Here is a 14,325-nt window from a genome sequence, read left to right on the forward strand (position 1 = left end):
AAGACAGAGAAACAAACAGCAGATGAAGGAGCAAGGTAAAAACCCACTAGATGAAACAAATGAAGAGGTAATAGGCAGTCTACCTGAAAAAGAATTCACAGTGATGATAGTAAAGATGATCCAAAACCTTGGAAAGAGAATGGAGAAAATACAAGAAACGTTTAACAAGGACCTAGAAGAACTAAAGAGCAAACAAACAATGATGAACAACACAATAAATGAAATTAAAAATTCTCTGGAAGGAATCAAGAGCACAATAACTGAGGCAGAAGAACGGATAAGAGACCTGAAAGATAAAATAGTGGAAATAACTATCACAGAGCAGAATAAAGAAAAAGGAATGAAAATAATTGAGGACAGTCTCAGAGACCTCTGGGACAACACTAAAGCACCCACATTTGAATTATAGGGATGCCAGAAGAAGAAGAGAAAAAGAAAGACACTGAGAAAATATTTGAAGAGATTATAGGTGAAAACGTCCCTAATATGGGAAAGGAAGTAGTCAATCAAGTCCAGAAAGCACAGAGAGTCCCATAGAGGATAAATCCAAGGAGAAATATGCCAAGACACATATTAATCACACTATCAAAAATTAAATACAAAGAAAAAATATTAAAAGCAGCAAGGGAAAAACAACAAATAACATACAAGGGAATCCCCATAAGGTTAACAGCTGATCTTTCAGCAGAAACTCTGCAAGCCAGAGGGAGTGGCAGGACATATTTAAAGTGATGAAAGGGAAAAACCTACAACTAAGATTACTCTAACCAGCAAGGATCTCATTCAGATTCGACAGAGAAATTAAAACCTTTACAGACAAGCAAAAGCTAAGAGAATTCAGCACCACCAAACCACCTTTACCACAAATGCTAAAGGAACTTCTCTAGGCAGGAAACACAAGAGAAGGAAAAGACCTACAATAACAAACCCAAAACAGTTAAGAAAATGGTAATAGGAACATGCATATCAATAATTACCTTAAATGTAAATGGATTTAATGCTCCAACCAAAAGACATAGCCTGGCTAAATGGATACAAAAATAAGACCCATATATATGCTGTCTACAAGAGACCCACTTCAGACCCAGGGACACATACGGACTGAAAATGAGGGGATGGAAAAACATATTCCATGCAAATGGAAATCAAAAGAAAGCTGCAGAGTGGAATCAAGATGGCGGAGTAGAAGGATGTGCTCTCACTCCCTCTCATGAGAACACCAGAATCACAACTAGCTGCTGGACAATCATTGACAGGAAGACACTGGAACACACCAAAAAGATACCCCACATCCAAAGACAAAGGAGAAGCCACAATGAGATGGTAGGAGGGGCGTAATCACAGTAAAATCAAATCCCATAACTGCTGGGTGGGTGACGCACAGACTGGAGAACAATTAGACCACATAAGTCCACCCACTGGAGTAAAGGTTCTGAGCCCCACGTCAGGCTTCCCAACCTGGGGGTCTGGCAATGGGAGGAGGAATTCCTAGAGAAACAGACTTTGAAGCCTAGTGGGAATTGATTGCAGGACTTTGACAGGACTGGGGGAAACAGAGACTCCACCCTTGGAGGACACACACAAAGTAGTGTGCGCATCGGGACCCGGGGTAAGGAGCAGTGAACCCAGGGGAGACTGAACCAGACCTACCTGCTAGTGTTGGAGGGTCTCCTGCAGAGGCAGGGGGTGGCTGTGGCTCACCGTGGGGACAAGGACACTGGCAGCAGAAGTTCTGGGAAGTACTCCTTGGCATGAGTCCTCCCACAGTCTGTCATTAGCCCCACCAAAGAGCCCAGGTAGGCTCCAGTGTTGGGTTGCCTCAGGCCAAACAAAAAACAGGGGGGGAACCCAGCCCCACCCATCAACAGTCAAGCGGATTAAAGTTTTACTGAACTCTGCCCACCAGAGCAACAGTCAGCTCTACCCACCACCAGTCCCTCCCATCAGGAAACTTGCACAAGCCTCTTTGATAGCCTCATCCACTAGAGGGCAGACAGCAGAAGCAAGAAGAACTACAATCCTGCAGCCTGTGGAACAGAAACCACATTTACAGAAAAATAGACAAGATGAAAAGACAGAGGGCTATGTACCAAATGAAGGAACAAGAGAAAACCCCAGAAAAACAACTAAATGAACTGGAGACAGGCAACCTTCCAGAAAAAGAATTCAGAATAATGATAGTGAAGATGATCCAGGACCTCAGAAAAAGAATGGAGGCAAAGATCGAGAAGATGCAAGAAATGTTTAACAAAGACCTAGACGAATTAAAGAGCAAACAAACAGAGATGAATAATACAATAACTGAAATGAAAACTACACTAGAAGGAATCAATAGCAGAATAACTGAGGCAGAAGGGATAAGTGACCTGGAAGACAGAATGGTGGAATTCACTGCTGCAGAACAGAATAAAGAAAAAAGAATGAAAAGAAATGAAGACAGCCTAAGAGACCTCTGGGACAACATTAAATGCAACAACATTCGCATTATAGGGGTCCCAGAAGGAGAAGAGAGAGAGAAAGGACCCGAGAAAATATGTGAAGAGATTATAGTCGAAAATTTCCCTAACATGGGAAAGGAAATAGCCACCCAAGTCCAGGAAGTGCAGAGAGTCCCATACAGGATAAACCCAAGGAGAAACACGCCGAGACACATAGTAATCAAATTGGCAAAAATTAAAGACAAAGAAAAATTATTGAAAGCAGCAAGGGAAAAACTACAAATAACATACAAGGGAACTCCCATAAGATTAACAGCTGATTTCTCAGGAAAAACTCACAAGCCAGAAGGGAGTGGCATGATATACTTAAAGTGATGAAAGGGAAGAACCTACAATCAAAATTACTCTAGCCGGCAAGGATCTCATTCAGATTCGATGGAGAAATCAAAAGCTTTACAGACAAGCAAAAGCTAAGAGAATTCAGCACCACCAAACCAGCTCTACAACAAATGCTAAAGGAACTTCTCTAAGTGGGAAACACAAGAGAAGAAAAGGACCTACAAAAACAAACTCAAAACAATTAAGAAAATGGTCATAGGAACATACATATCGATAATTACCTTAAACGTGAATGGATTAAATGCTCTAACCAAAAGACACAGGCTTGCTGAATGGATGCTTAAACAAGACCCATATATATGCTGTGTACAAGAGACCCACTTCAGACCTAGGGACACATACAGACTGAAAGTGAGGGGATGGAAAAATATATTCCATGCAAATGGAAATCAAAAGAAAGCTGGGGTAGCAATACTCATATCAGATAAAATAGACTTTAAAATAAAGAATGTTACAAGAGACAAGGAAGGACACTACATAATGATCAAGGGATCAACCCAGAAGAAGATATAACAATTATAAATATATATGCACCCAGCATAGGAGCACCTCAATACATAAGGCAACTGCTAACAGCTATAAAAGAGGAAATCGACAGTAACACAATAATAGTGGGGGACTTTAACACCTCACTTAAACCAATGGACAGATCATCCAAAATGAAAATAAATAAGGAAACAGAAGCTTTAAATGACACAATAGACCAGATAGATTTAATTGATATTTATAGGACATTCCATCCAAAAACAGCAGATTACACTTTCTTCTCAAGTGCGCACGGAACATTCTCCAGGATAGATCACATCTTGGGTCACAAATCAAGCCTCAGTAAATTTAAGAAAATTGAAATCGTATCAAGCATCTTTTCTGGCCACAATGCTATGAGATTAGAAATGAATTACAGGGAAAAAAAGGTAAAAAACACAAACACATGGAGGCTAAACAATACGTTACTAAATAACCAAGAGAACACTGAAGAAATCAAAGAGGAAATTAAAAAATACCAAGAGACAAATGACAATGAAAACACCACGATCCAAAACGTATGGGATGCAGCGAAAGCAGTTCTAAGAGGGAAGTTTATAGCTATACAAGCCTACCTCAAGAAACAAGAAAAATCTCAAATAAACAATCTAACCTTACACCTAAAGGAACTAGAGAAAGAAGAACAAACAAAACCCAAAGTTAGCAGAAGGAAAGAAATCATAAAGATCAGAGCAGAAATAAATGAAACAGAAACAAAGAAAACAATAGCAAAGGTCAATAAAACTAAAAGCTGGTTCTTTGAGAAGATAAACAAAATTGATAAACCATTAATCAGACTCATCAAGAAAAAAAGGGAGAGGACTCAAATCAATAAAATCAGAAATGAAAAAGGAGAAGTTACAACAGACACTGCAGAAATACAAAGCATCCTAAGAGACTACTACAAGCAATTCTATGCCAACAAAATGGACAACCTGGAAGAAATGGACAAATTCTTAGAAAGGTATAACCTTCCAAGACTGAACCAGGAAGAAATAGAAAATATGAACAGACCAATCACAAGTAATTAAATTGAAACTGTGATTAAAACTCTTCAACAAACAAAAGTCCAGGACCAGATGGCTTCACAGGTGAATTCTATCAAACATTTAGAGAAGAGCTAACACCCATCCTTCTCAAACTCTTCCAAAAAATTGCAGAGGAAGGAACACTCCCAAACTCATTCTATGAGGCCACCATCACCCTGATACCAAAACCAGACAAAGATACTACAGAAAAAGAAAATTACAGACCAATATCACTGATGAATATAGATGCAAAAATCCTCAACAAAATACTAGCAAACAGAATCCAACAACACATGAAAAGGATCATACACCACGATCAAGTGGGATTTATCCCAGGGATGCAAGGAGTCTTCAATATACACAAATCAATCAATGTGATACATCATATTAACAAATTGAAGAATAAAAACCATACGATCATCTCAATAGACGCAGAGAAAGCTTTTGACAAAATTCAACACCCATTTATGATAAAAACTCTCCAGAAAGTGGGCATAGAGGGAACCTACCTCAGTATAATAAAGGCCATATATGACAAACCCAGAGCAAACATCATTCTCAATGGTGAAAAACTGAAAGCATTTCCTCTAAGATCAGGAACATGAAAAGGATGTCCACTCTCACCACTATTATTCAACATAGTTTTGGAAGTCCTAGCCATGGCAATCAGAGAAGAAAAAGAAATAAAAGGAATACAAGTTGGAAAAGAAGAAGTAAAACTGTCACTGTTTGCAGATGACATGATACTATATATAGAGAATCCTAAAAATGCCACCAGAAAACTACTAGAGCTAATCAATGAATTTGGTAAAGTTGCAGGATCCAAAATTAATGCACAGAAATCTCTTGCATTCCTATACACTAATGATGAAAAATCTGAAAGTGAAATTAAGGAAACACTCCCATTTACCATTGCAACAAAAGGAATAAAATACCTAGGAATAAACTTACCTAGGGAGACAAAAGACCTATGTGCAGAAAACTATAAGACACTGATGAAAGAAATTAAAGATGATACCAACAGATGGAGAGATATACCATGTTCTTGGATTGGAAGAATCAACATTGTGAAAATGACTATACTACCCAAAGCAATCTACAGATTCAGTGCAATCCCTATCAAATTACCAATGGCATTTTTTACAGAACTAGAACAAAAAAATGTTAAAATTTGTATGCAGACACAAGAGACCCTGAATAGGCAAAGCAGTCTTGAGGGAAAAAAACGGGCCTGGAGGAATCAGGCTCCCTTACTTCAGACTATACTACAAAGCTACAGTAATCAAGACAATATGGTACTGGCACAAAAACAGAAATATAGACCAATGGAACAGGATAGAAAACCCAGAGATAAACCCACGCACCTATGGTCAACTAATCTATGACAAAGGAGGTAAGGATATACAACGGAGAAAAGACAGTCTCTTCAATAAGTGGTGCTGGGAAAACTGGACAACTACATGTAAAAGAATGAAATTAGAACACTCCCTAACACCATACAGAAAAATAAACTCAAAATGGATTCGAGACCTAAATGTAAGACTGGACAGTATAAAACTCTTAGAGGAAAACATAGGAAGAACACTCTTTGACATAAATCACAGCAAGATTTTTTTTGATCCACCTCCTAGAGTAATGGAAATAAAAACAAAAATAAACAGATTGGACCTAATGAAACTTAAAAGCTTTTGCACAGCAAAGGAAACCATAAAAAGATGAAAAGACAACGCTCAGAATGGGAGAAAATATTTGCAAACTAATCAATGGACAAAGCATTAATCTCCAGAATATATAAACAGCTCAGGCAGCTCAATATTAAAGAAACAAACAACCCAATCCAAAACTGGGCAGAAGACCTAAATAGACATTTCTCCAAAGAAGACATACATATTGCCAAGAAGCACATGGAAAGCTGCTCAACATCACTAATCATTAGAGAAATGCAAATCAAAACTACAATGAGGTACCACCTCACACCAGTTAGAATGGGCATCATCAGAAAATCTACAAACAACAAATGCTGGAGAGGGTGTGGAGAAAAGGGAACCATCTTGCACTGTTGGTGGGAATGTAAATTGATGCAGCCATTATGGAGAACAGTATGGAGGTTCCTTAAAAAACTAAAAATAGGGGCTTCCCTGGTGGCACAGTGGTTGAGAATCTGCCTGCCAGTGCAGGGGACACGGGTTCGAGCCCTGGTCTGGGAAGAGCCCACATGCCGCAGAGCGACTGGGCCCGTGAGCCACAATTACTGAGCCTGCGTGTCTGGAGCCTGTTCTCCGCAACAAGAGAAGCCGCGATAGTGAGAGGCCCGCGCACCGTGATGAGGAGTGGCCCCCGCTTGCCACAACTAGAGAAAGCCCTCACACAGAAACGAAGAACCAACACAGCCAAAAATAAATAAATAATTTTTAAAAATAAATAAATAAATAAATAAATAAATAAATAAATAAGCTACAAGGACATATTGCACAGCACAAGGAATATAGTCAATATTTTATAACTATAAATGGAGTATAGTCTGAAAAAATATTGAATCACTATAGTTTATATCTGAGGCTAATATAATATTGTAAATCAACTATACATCAATAAAAAAATATTTTAAGAGTGAGTATTAAAACACCTCAAACTCTTAGGTACATTTAGATAAAATAGAATTGCTCTTCAAAGTAGTCCTTTCTGTCCCCTTTTTTCCACTTCTTTAGACCTTTAGATCTTTTTCCCCTATTCACCTCATTTCCATTGTTGCTTGGGCCCCTCAAGCATACTTAATCGTCACTGCCAGCCTCATCCAGAGCCCCTGTGAAGCATTTAACTGTTCATGGCACCACACCAGTTGCTGTTCCAAGAAAATTATTATTTGTATAGGAGCGGGAGAGGGAGGAGGTGAGCAGCGAGAGAAACTGGACCTCTCTGTAGTTTTAAATCTCAGACTGGACATACAAACCTGGAAGTGGAAAGGAGAACTAACATCACTTGGGGACCTAGCATATTCCAGGAACTGTGCCAGGTGCTTCACATAGCTCGTTGCCTCTAACCCTTGCAGCATTCCTAAAGACACAGCCTTTCCCAAAGTGTGTTCCATGTAATATAAGTCCATCCTTGATTCATTCATTCAACCAATGTTTACTGTGTTTTCTCTATGTGCCAGACACTGGTCTTGGTAATGATAAAAGCAAATATATAGTGGCAGTACCAGCTATTTGCCAGATATTTTTTTCTATATGTTAACTCATTTAATCACAACTTTATAAAGAAGACATAATCATTGTCATCCCAATTGTACAGATGATAAGACCAAGGCACAGGGTTAAGTTCTTGCCCAAAGGCACAAAACTAGTGTGACCAGCAGACTCTCAGATAGCCCCCGATGATCCCTGCCTCCAGGTATTCATGCCTTTGCATGGTCTCTTCCCTTGAATGCGGCTGGGCAAGTGACTGCTTCTAACCAAGAGAATATGGCAAAAGTCACAGGCTGCCACTTCCACGATTAGGCTGTATAAGATTGTGACTTCTGTCTTGTCCGCAGACTTGCTCCCTTGCTGGATTGGAGGAAGCAGGCTGCCATGTTGGAGAGGCCCACGCAGCAAGAAACTGACAGCAGCCTCCAGCCATCAGCCCACAGGGAACTCAGTCCTGCCAACAACCAGGGGGGCTTGGAAGCACATCCTTCTCCAGCAGAGACTTCAGCTGAGACCCCAACCCTGGTCCAACACCTTGATTGCAGCCTTGTGAGGTACACTAAACCAATGATCCAGCTAAGTTCTCCTGGATCCCTGATCCACAGGAACTGTGAGAAAATAAATGTGCATTGTTTTCAGCCACTGGATTTGTGGTGCTTTGTGACACAGCAGTAAACAACTGATACAACTAGTAAGTGGCAAAGCGGGGGCTTGTACTCAGGTAATCTGGCTCCCAAGTCTGTGTCCTTTCCCACTATACTACATCACCTTTCATGTCTAAGGGGATATTCTGTTTGTAAGAAAAAGGCGGTAAAATAAATTTGGAAATGTTGAATATCATTGAAGATTCACGTTAATGAAGAGATGTCATAGTAAAAAAGAGTCTTTATCTGTGCTTGACCTAATGTTGCCCACACTTATCTGATCACATAAATTTTTGTGCATGTGACACTGGTAGCACCCTCCCAAACCACGATTCCACAGAAAATGCTGAGACAAGCATAATCCCCATATTTTGCAGATGAGGAAACTGAGACTCAGAAAGGTTAAATAATTCAGAAGTCACACATGAAGGTGCTGAGCCCGAATGTGTGGTCTGACGCTAAGACTCGCGTTTTTCCCACTAATCCACCTTGAAAAGGGAAGGGCAGACAAAATGGCCTGGGTGGAGGGGGCGGTGGAGATGAAATAGCCTGAAGAAAGCATCACTTGACTGATCATTATGCACTGCTTAAACCTCAGCCAGTCAGAAATCAGCCAGCCCCACACCCAGAAGCCCTCGGTGCCCAGACCATGTTACATGTTCAGGCTCACCCCGAGTGACCACAACAGCAAAATGACTGTGGTGAGAAAGGATGGGTATAAGGTGTGGCCTAGTGAGCAGGTGAGAGGGTGCCTTGGGACCTGTGTCCGGGAATATGCAATCACAACTTTCCTACGTCCCTTGCTTTGCTTGGTCAAACAGGTCCCAAGGCCCTGAGAATCCTACCCAGAAGTGACCTGGTGACCTGCTATAACTATACTCAGATAGCCATCTAGGCTAGGTGGCCACCTAGAGTCATTCCCTATTTGAGGGAGCTTAGTATTATGGTACCTAATTAGCTCACCTTTAGAACAGACTTTAAGGAAAATGAGGGGAAGGAGAGGGGAACATTGCCAAGTGGCTACACTGTTTCATGCTTGATGCTGAACTTACATTATAGCATTTAATCCTCCTAACAACTTTATGAGGGAGTAACTCTCCTCCCTCCCCCATTCCACAGATGAGAAAAATGAGGTTCACAAAGATTAAGACGCCTGTTCAAGGTAAGTAAATGGCAGAGCCAGAATCCAAATGCAGGTGGGCCTGACTCCAAAGCCCAGGATTCATTTAAATGCAGTTTGGGGCAGGCAGAAATTTGGTAGAAACCCTTTCCCCTCTCTCTGCCTTTCACATAAAGGTAATGAAAATGGATGCTTTGGGAGCTTCTGGAGAACTAGCAGTGCCCTTCCCATGTTTCCAGAAATTTTGGTGCTAAGAACACCTCTAGAAAGGGAACATTTTACTTCTTCTGTGAACAAATGTAGAAAAACACCCTCGGAATTAGCTTGGGATGTGAAGGTTTGGTTTCCTTTTAATGGCCATTTATAAATGAAATGAAAGGAGCTATACTTCCTGAAAGAACAGAAGGGGAGTTTCGTCATCAGGATGTCCTGGAAGTTGCGGGGCTCAGACAGAGGTGAGTCCGTCCAGGGCAGAAGTTCTGCCCTGTACAGATGTGTGATTTTGGTACATGATTGGCATACCAATGCCAGCGGACCCACAAACAGCCCTTTGTGCAGACAGGCTGTGAAAGCAGACGGACCAGTTAATATTCTGCGAGGTTATTCCTAGGCTCACATTTCCTTCAGAGAGAGAGTCTTGTAAGACTCAATCACCCCTAGATGGGCAAATAACCATGAATCACTCCATTAATGCACAAGGGAAACTGGAAGAGGAAATTTGCATGTGATGAATTCCCCCCAACTCTGCATCAGGCACTGTGCATACATTACCTTAGGGAAACATCAACCTAAGAGGAGGGTCCTCCCACACCTGCTATCCCCAGTTTATAGTAGAGGAAAGGGAGGCTCTGAGAGGTTAAATTACCTGTGCAGGACCACTCAGCTAGTCCATGACCAAGCCAGGATCTCACCCAGGTCTGTCTAACTACAAAACTCGCACTCATCCTCTGCACCATGCTACTGCCTAAAGGAAAAAAGGAAAATGGCAAACCCTGATGGGTCCCAACTGTTTGCACAGTGTCTGTGCTGGCCACTTACATATTCAATGCTTACAGCAATCGTAAAAGGCAGATCTTATTAAACTCGTTTCACAGATGAGAAAGCGAAAGCTCAGAAAGGTTTAGTAAATTGCTACAACATCAGCTGTGATCTGGACCTAGGTCCATCTGACTCCAAACCCTGGAATCTTTCCACCACACCATCAGTACTCGTTGACACATTCTGACCCTCTCCCTGCAGCCCTCCACCTCCACTCTCCCACCCCTCTCCACCCTGCTCCTAAAGCACTGGCTCAAAGGAGATGAGAAACAGGGACTGGGGGCTAGACTGGTCATTTGGGCACCAACACGCAGAGGGGGGTTGGGGGATAAATGTTTGTCTCCACCAGCTATGGTGAGAAATGATGGAATCCAGGCCAGAGCTAAGAGTGGTTTTCACCATGGAGTGATGCATATGCGCCAGATGAAGGAGGGGTTTGGGCTACGGAGAAAGTGTGTATTTGTCGCCTCTGGTCTAGTGATTGAGCTCACTTAGCTTCAGTGGTCCCATCTGTCAAGTGTGGTCAACTCAACTGTCCCTGAAGGCAATTAACTCTGCAGATGCACGAGTAGAGGAAGAGGTGGTTTCTGAAGAGAGCAGCACAGTGAGGCAAGTGCCTTTAGCCCAAAGCCAAAATCATTCAAGCACCAAGTGGCTGAAGGAAGTTCACGTCAGACTGTACAAGCTCACTTGACATATTTGCCCTTCCTACTCCACTCTCCCCTCCTCTCAGTTCTAAAAGATCCATGAATGTTATAATTTCTAGTCTGTTTATCTTTGCTTTGATAGAAACCAATTTGCTTCATTTCTGTGTGTCAGATTACATTATATGATTCCCACTTTTAGTTCACTACATCCATTTAGGGAAGCATAAATGGATGTAGTGAAAATGATGAAACATGTTTTTAAGTGTTTCAAAAATGAGTCTCCATCTTCTTGCAGTAGGCAAGAGGTCTCAGCCTACTGTTCAGTCTTGTTCTGTTTCCCATTTGATCCCTGCACAGCAGCCTGCCTTGAGTCATGACTCCCTGTCACATCATCCACCCATTTGTTTGTTAATCCCCTCATTCACTAAAATATATTTATACATTTATTTATTTATTTAACAATCACCTAGTCATAGACTGTGTTGGTTGCTTGGGAAACACGATCATAGATGAGCAAAAAATAGACACTGTCCTCCTTGCAGAATTTAAATTCTAGTGGAGGAGAAAGAAATTAATCACATGCATTTAAAACATGTATAATGAAAACCATGATAAGGGCTTGGAAGGAACAGTACATGATGCTTTAAGAGCAAATAACAGAAAGACCTGACCTAGTTGAAGAAAGTGATGTTAGAGGTGAGATCAAAAGAATGGGGTGGCAGGGGGCAGGGGGTGGGGGTACCTCTGGGACAAGATCAGATGTGCATTTTGAGAGGATCCCTGGCTACAGTGTAGAGAACAGGCTGGGAGTAGTGGCAGCAGGAGAACATGCACGCTCCAGGGAATAAGAGGAGAGCAGATGGGAGGCTATCACAGAACTCCAGGAAGAAGGTGACGTTACCTTGAACTAGGGTGGTAACTACAGGGGGAGAACAACGGGCAGAGTTATGAGCTATTACAGCGATATCATCAACCAGAGGGTGAAGGAAGGAGGTGCCAAGATTGATTCTGGGGTCTGGGGAACTGAATGGCCAGTAAACTTAGCACTCACTGTGTGCCCAGCACTGTACCCAAGGCCTTGAGAGATACAAAGAGAGCACTGGCCTCGGACTTCCCCCGTGTCCCCTGCCAGACAAAGGCCAGGTTCCATAACCTCTCACACAAACCCCACCTGAGTCATTAGGCCCAATACGAATACTATAACTGCACCCCTGACTGTGCTCTGAACCCTGACCACGTCCTCTCTGTCCTAGAAAATGCCAGGCCCAGCTCTAGATTCAGTGTAAATGAAATGGGCAAAGGCTCTTGAGCTGGCGTGGAGGTGACCTTCCCTCCGGCACTGACCCACAGCCCCACTCGCAGTCCGGCAGGTCGGCATGGGAGGGTTTGGCTGGCTTGTGACCTTGCTCTCAGTGTCCATTCCATCCCCGCTTCCATCGGCTTCTCATGCATTGCCCAGAGCCCCCATCTCAGCCCCTCATCTAGCACCTGCACCTGATGACTGAATTTGGCTCTCCTGGTGTGAATCTTTGTGCCCCATGAGGTCACACATCTGTTCTCCCTCTGGTTCTTTCCATCATCCCTGCAGGGCAGGCTTCTATAATGAAAACAATTGTAAATTGTTAAATTTACAACTTACAATTAAAATTACATATAAAACTAAATTTACAATTAAAAGCCTTGTGACAAAGAGCACGAGTGCATCAGTTTTGGGTTTTGTTTTGGGGGGGAGAACAGAAAATATTTACTGGATGAGTGAATGGATTGAGGTGGGTGCTTGCCAGGGACAGTGCCCACTGGGCTGAAATTCTGAGACTGGAAAGCATCATTTCTTTCTCCTCTGGATGAGAGAGAAGGGACAGTATTTATCAGTCTCTGAAGACATCTTCTGCTGACCACAGTGCCCCTTTGAACAGAGGGCAGAGGAAACAGATCTAAAGAAGGTGAATGTGAGGATAGAAGCTTTAAAATGAGCCCGCAGACTTGCTGGAAGTAACAAGATCGAGTGCCTTATGGTCACCACAAGCCCATTTGGACCTCATAATGACCCTGTTGGGTGTTTTACAGGGAAAAAAACCCCAAACTCAGAAATATTATCTAACCTCTCAGATACCACTTACTTAAAACAGCTAAGTGGGGCCTCAAACTTAGTCTTCTCTCTAAAACCTGGAAGATATTCCTTCTCAAGAAAGTCTACATATCTTTATAGTGGTGACTTCAGAGAAAAATCTAAACACTTTCCATTCCTGCTTTCTGGTAATCTTGAATCATGTAGATAATTGTCACATTCTCACATTACTGTTCTCCCCCAAAACAAAAGAAAACAAAACAAAAAACTGACGCACTCATGTTCTTTATCACAGGACCACTGTTTGGGTGCTGAGGGGTACAGAAGTTTAAAAAAAAAAAGATAGCATCTCTCAAGAAGCCCATGGTCAGGGGAGAAAGAGCTAGGTAAACAGACAGGTATCCTATGATAAGACATACACCTTAAGATAAGGCATGTGGGTGTTTAAGATAGAATGGCAACAGTGAAGAAGAATTTAACCAGGAGTCCAGGAGGTTCACAGAAGAGGTGAAGTTTAAAGAGGGCATGGGGCAAATGCAGTCTACCTGCGATCTACATGGGGCTATGAGCAGGAAAGAGCTGTTGAGGACAGGAGGGCTTTCTTAAATCAAAAGGAGCCATGCTGGAAAATAGAGAAAAAGAACTTCCCCCTCTCCTTCTGCTCCTCTCTGGATATTTTCCTGTCAGGCCAGAGACTTTTTCATCACACAGGAATTAAACATTCCTGGATTAGAGAGTGACACAACTCGCTCATGTGAGTTCTTTTAAAAGCATGTTGCTATAAAACTAGTGACCTGGTAAGAGCCCGCAATAGGTTGGTTGTCTTCTTTTTTTTTCTTCCTTTTCTTCCCCTGTTACCTGAAATGGACAAACGTGACATATACCACCAACACTGATAAATTAGACAGCCCCAAACCCTGAGCTGAGCAACTTTGGGGAAAGTAAATATTTTTTGCAATTATCATATACACATGCAATAATCAAGGGACAAAGAAATTAGCAAATTAGTCTCATCTTTCTTAGCAGAGCTGTCACCCGCTCCCCACCTCCCTCAGGCTCCCCAGGGTTTGCAATAATTGGTTACCAATCACAAAAATCACAGGTCAGAGGATCCTCCCTCAAGTTCAGTGTGTCCCACAGGCTGGATGGCGGTGGTAAGGTATCCCTCCTCAACAAGGATGGAAAAATTAACGATAAGGCCCAGGAAGAAATGAGCTTTCTGAGAGCTTGAGA

Source organism: Balaenoptera ricei, chromosome 20, assembly GCF_028023285.1.
Source record: "Balaenoptera ricei isolate mBalRic1 chromosome 20, mBalRic1.hap2, whole genome shotgun sequence".
Taxonomy (NCBI): Eukaryota; Metazoa; Chordata; class Mammalia; order Artiodactyla; family Balaenopteridae; genus Balaenoptera; species Balaenoptera ricei.